This window comes from Schistocerca nitens, chromosome 4 (assembly GCF_023898315.1).
Source record: "Schistocerca nitens isolate TAMUIC-IGC-003100 chromosome 4, iqSchNite1.1, whole genome shotgun sequence".
Taxonomy (NCBI): Eukaryota; Metazoa; Arthropoda; class Insecta; order Orthoptera; family Acrididae; genus Schistocerca; species Schistocerca nitens.
The window spans coordinates 856,565,074-856,570,996 of NC_064617.1; positions in this window are offsets into that span (position 1 = coordinate 856,565,074).

The following is a 5,923-nucleotide window of genomic DNA, read 5'->3' on the forward strand; positions in this document are numbered from 1 at the left end:
GGTGTTTTTCAAAAAGATTATGCTCACCCACATACCGCTGTTCTAACCCCACATGATCTACAGAGTTTTGACACGTTGCTTTGGCTTGATCAGTCTCCAATCGAGCACACGTGATCTGTCTCCAATCGAGCACATATGGACGATAACTCTAGCGTCATCCATAAGCAGCCTTAACCGTCCCGGTATTGACCGACCTAGAGCAACACGTATGGTACTCTTTCTCACAAAGCGACATCCGGCATCAGTAAAACACAATGCATGCATTTTTGCATGCCTGCATTCAACATTCTGGCGGTTACACAGTATTTTAATGTACTAGCATTTTATATTTGCAATGGCTTTTCTCTCTCTTATACTAACATGTTATCTTACCAAGTTAACCACTTAAATATGGTACCGAGAGAAATATATTCCCGGAATTTCATTACACTACATTAATTATTTTTTATGAGATGCGATTTTCTTTTCGGCAGCGCACATTTCCGAAAAAAATGCAGCATACTCAAGGACAAGGGCCTTCTGTTTACAAATCGTGTGACAGGTTGTTCATCACTGAGAGATGTAAAGAAACTGGTCCTCTACTTCTGAAAAAAAACCTTTTAAATAATAAAACATGACCTATACAAGGAATCTGATTACCCCTGTTAGTCATGGACGAAAAGAAAAAAAAATTGGCATAGTCTTTGTCAGAACGTGCAGAATCTTATGTGAGGCCAATAAGACGTCAATTTTAATCTAAATATGGTGCGCCAATGTCTACGTAATAAAAAATAGGTAATTCAGTACAATTATTATATAGATGCGATAAATCACTTTAACGGGTGCCAAATGAACAGTTAAAGTCAATATAGGCTAATTCCAGTAAACCTGCAAAAGTAAAAACAAATTATTGTAGGGGCCTACATAGACATCGCGCATCTGCTAGATGCCCACGAAATACGTAATTTTGTTTCGAAGCTGACAGCCAATGAGAAAATAGGTGCAGTTTTCAAGCAGTACAATGGCGGACAGCGTCAGCTGGTAATATACGTAATTTTATGGTAGCTAATTTTACTACACAAAAAATAAAATATGTACTCCCTCCAAAAGAAGTTACAAACAAACATTAAAATAAAATTATAATGAGCAGCAAAAAGTCTGAAAAGAATTTTGAAATAAAATTATTAACTGAACTTTAATTTGGCGGGTTTTTAACACCGTCAACAAAACGAAATAATGGAAAGAATATTTATTGGAACCAAACAAAATTGAGATATTGTGACAGTATTTTTAAAATAGATAAGTTAACTGCAATTGTCTTTCATTTTGAAATGAGAGAGAGCGTAATAATTTTCTTTTAATGTCTTAACTGTTGCTGCAGGCAGTGCGATGACGTCAGCGGTTGTCCGCGCGGACGATGTGTGAAGTTAATCCCGGTTCGTGGCGTGAAGATAATGATGGATCCTCCTGTCTCATTAATATTCCAGTTATGGCGGTGGTTCACGTTTCCGTTGTAGTCGAATCAGCTGACAGTACTGGCGCGATAATAATAGTTCCAGTGTGTGCGTTGTCGTTACGCGCGCGACGTTTTATTATTAAAAGTTTATTGGCTCAAATGGTTCAAATAGCTCTGAGAACTATGCGACTTAACTTCTGTGGTCATCAGTCGCCTAGAACTTAGAACTAATTAAACCTAACTAACCTAAGGACATCACACACATCCATGCCCGAGGCAGGATTCGAACCTGCGACCGTAGCGGTCGCTCGGCTCCAGACTGCAACGCCCAGAACCACACGGCCACTCCGGCCGGCAAAAGTTTACTAATCACGCGGTGCGGGTAGGTCGGAATTAATCAATGTCTTCAGTATTTACGATGTACAGCCGGTTAATGCCAATACTTCGCCCAGTTCTTTCACCGTGTTGCCACAGGAAAACAGTCACATGTGTTTATCACTATAACAGTCCGTTAAACATCAGTTCAATTTACGTCGTCGTCTTTAAGACAGTTTGTATGATATAATAAATGTTTCTTGATCAAATCACAGCACTGTTCTTTTACTTAACATTTTGGTTTGTTCAACTTTCACGCAATTCTAACAGTTAGTGTCTCCACACGACAATGGTGTCTGGTTCACGGCTAATTGTCACAAGTTCACACAGTACGTAAAATCGTCACCGCAAACACTCGATATACTTTTCAGGTTTTACTGTTCACTTAATAATGCACGATCTCCTGTTAACACAGCGGACGTACTGTAATTAATTGTTCCTCCGCGTATCACCGTCTTTCATGCCGAACTTTGCAACGTTTTTCACCCGCGAACCGGCCACGATACCACACAAACTCGCACATTTTCTCTCGATAGTCGTTCGCTCTCTCTCTGACACAGTACTTTTTCTAGCCTAACCAAAGATTTACAAAGGATATAAAACCAGAGCATTGATATTCGTACAATATAAAATATAAAACAGTAGCAAAATGAATGAAGAAACAATGTGACTTATTAACAAATAAAGAATAATTGAAATAAATGATACATACGTACTATGACAAGGTAATGCACAAAAGAAAAAAAATATTATCGACTTTCGGGTAATGCAATGTCTTTACAGAGAGTGTACTGTATGATAACAAATTTAACTCGCATGTCACAGTAAAGGGTACCCACACAGTTGTATCATTAAAAAAGACTAGCCCCCTCTGGCTTTCTGCGAGGGATTGTCTCAAGTATCTTGGGCCTTTTGGCACATTTCGGCAATGGTTCTTGCAGGCCCTGGAGAACAAGTACGTTCCCCCTTCACATGCCCGATAAGAGTTGAATTAGTGAGGGAAATGGTGATCTTGCTGGCCAGGGAAGTTGTTGTACACCAAGAAGAGCAAGATGTTTCGTAGCAGCCATATGTGGATGTGCATTGTCCTGCTGAAAATGGACATGACTCTCCTGTCGCAAAAATGTAAGTATCATGGAGATGACAGCCTATGCAATGTAGCGTGCATCGGTTACTTTATCCTGCAGGAACAACAAGTGTGACCGCGAGTTGTAACATTTGCCCCCCCCCCCCCCCCCCCCACAATGAAATCTGGGATGGGACCTGTGTGTAATGCCAAATACACTCTGGGACAGGTAGCTCATCACATCTACGGCATACACGTTTACGTCTATCACTTGCATACAGATAGAACCTATTCTCATCACTGATGACAACAGAGTACCATTCCTCTCTCCAGTCACTCTTTCACGACACCAGAGTCACCGTGATTGGCATAATTGTGGTATAAGCGGTAGCCCAGCCACATTCACTTGTATTAAAAAGTCCTACTGTGTGCAAACGGTTCCCAGTTCTACCCAGTGACAATGCAGTTGCGTCATGTGCGCAGATTTCGTCCATGGATGATGATGATGATCACATTGCATCTGTTCCGGCGCATCAACAAACGCCGGCACGAAGATGAAGAATGCAAGAGCCGAGAGGGCTGTGAGGTGAGGTCAGCCAATAGCCTGCTGACTAGGACCGCACCACGACAGGTGCGGCCTCTAGCCGAAAAGCGTATAAGCACCAGCCTCGGCCGGACAGTAGAAGACGGACACTGGTAGAACCGGCATTAGAAGAGGCCATAGAAGAGCGTCATCCTACCTGTTATACTGAGACTTGTGCCTTACATTAATTGCTTGTATGGACATTGTATATAGTGAAGAACATTGATTATTTGCATGTCACCCATCGCTTGCCACACCATTGTAAACCGAAGTATTGTCAATTGACTTTATTTTAATAAAACAAAACCATTAATGTGATTTGTTTGATTTGTTGTATAACTATATGAGAAAGCAGCATTCCTCAGGCACCCTATAAGAGACAAGTGGGCAGGATCCCACAGCATCGATGACTGGGAGACCCCACTGGGGACAGTCGGTAAATGAGTTGCAAGTCTTTTCAGTTTACACAAATACTTGGCGACTTGCGTGTCGATGATGATGAAATGATGATGAAGACAACACAACACCCAGCCCCTTGGCCGGGAATCAAACCTGAGACTGCTGCATGGCAGTCAGATGTGCTGAGCACTCAGCTAAGGGGGTGGACCCTGGATGATGTCCGGATGGTCAGTGCTGCTCACACAATGAATCGACCTTGACGTGCGTCTGTACGACGCGGACGTCCAGAACCTGGTCTACAGGTGTGAGAATGTACTACAGGGCACTGAACACCACCAGTACAATGTGTCCACCAACCCGTCGATACACCTATCCAGCTTTCTACAGGCCCGAAATGCGAACACGTTCAAATGTCTGAAGCTGATCAACAGGAGTATGTACTCATCAGTGGGGCATGGCTGTACCCTAGAATGAATGTTGTAAACACTGATTACCTCTAAACCCACCAGAGTTGGTGCCTGAAAAGTCAAAACAGACGGTCAACAGAGAAGTATCTTGAACGCCAACCAATCGCCGATGACCATGACAAATGAACCACTAACACTACAACCGCTCAGTATGCACATATTATATCCCCGTGGCACTGAACACTGTCGTTGAGGGTGTTGCATTTTTTTTTCCGGTAGTGCATATGTGAATGATCTTCCACTTGACATTCATTCAGAAAAAAAACTGATATTTTTTGCTGATGGTACTATAGTGGCTGTTACCAAAACAGGTGGTTCAGTGTCAGACCTGTGTCGTGACGTCTTCAGGCATTAAGCGCTGTGATTTGTCTGCTTCGCAGTTTTGTTGCCACACACATACTGTAGCAGTGAAGGAAGTCACCGCAGTGTAGTTTCAGCGATCCCGTGCGATATCGTGTGTTCTACATCTACATCTACATGATTTGAGTTCAGCTACTTATGCTATTAGGGTCATTGCAAATTTTGGCGATATACGAGGTGCATTCAAGTTCTAAGGCGCCCGATTTTTTTTCTAATTAACTACTCACCCGAAATCGATGAAGCTGGCGTTACTTCTCGACGTAATCGCCCTGCAGACGTACACATTTTTCACAACGCTTATGCCATGATTCCATGGCAGCGGCGAAGGCTTCTTTAGGAGTCTGTTTTGACCACTGGAAAATCGCTGAGGCAATAGCAGCACGGCTGGTGAATGTGTGGCCAAGGAGAGTGTCTTTCGTTGTTGGAAAAAGCCAAAAGTCACTAGGAGCCAGGTCAGGTGAGTAGGGAGCATGAGGAATCACTTCAAAGTTGTTATCACGAAGAAACTGTTGCGTAACGTTAGCTCGACGTGCCGGTGCGTTGTCTTGGTGAAACAGCACACGCGCAGCCCTTCCCGGACGTTTTTGTTGCAGTGCAGGAAGGAATTTGTTCTTCAAAACATTTTCGTAGGATGCACCTGTTACCGTAGTGCCCTTTGGAACGCAATGGGTACGGATTACGCCCTCGCTGTCCCAGAACATGGACACCATCATTTCTTCAGCACTGGCGGTTACCTGAAATTTTTTTGGTGGCGGTGAATCTGTGTGCTTCCATTGAGCTGACTGGCGCTTTGTTTCTGGATTGAAAAATGGCATCCACGTCTCATCCGTTGTCTCAACCGACGAAAAGAAAGTCCCATTCATGCTGTCGTTGCGCGTCAACATTGCTTGGCAACATGCCACACGGGCAGCCATGTGGTCGTCCGTCAGCATTCGTGGCACCCACCTGGGTGACACTTTTCGCATTTTCAGGTCGTCATGCAGGATTGTGTGCACAGAACCCACAGAAATGCCAACTCTGGAGGCGATCTGTTGAACAGTCATTCGGCGATCCTCCAAAACAATTCTCTCCACTTTCTCGATCATGTCGTCAGACCGGCTTGTGCGAGCCAGAGGTTGTTTCGGTTTGTTGCCACACGATGTTCTGCCTTCATTAAACTGTCGCACCCACGAACGCACTTTCGACACATCCATAACTCCATCACCACATGTCTCCTTCAACTGTCGATGAATTTCAAT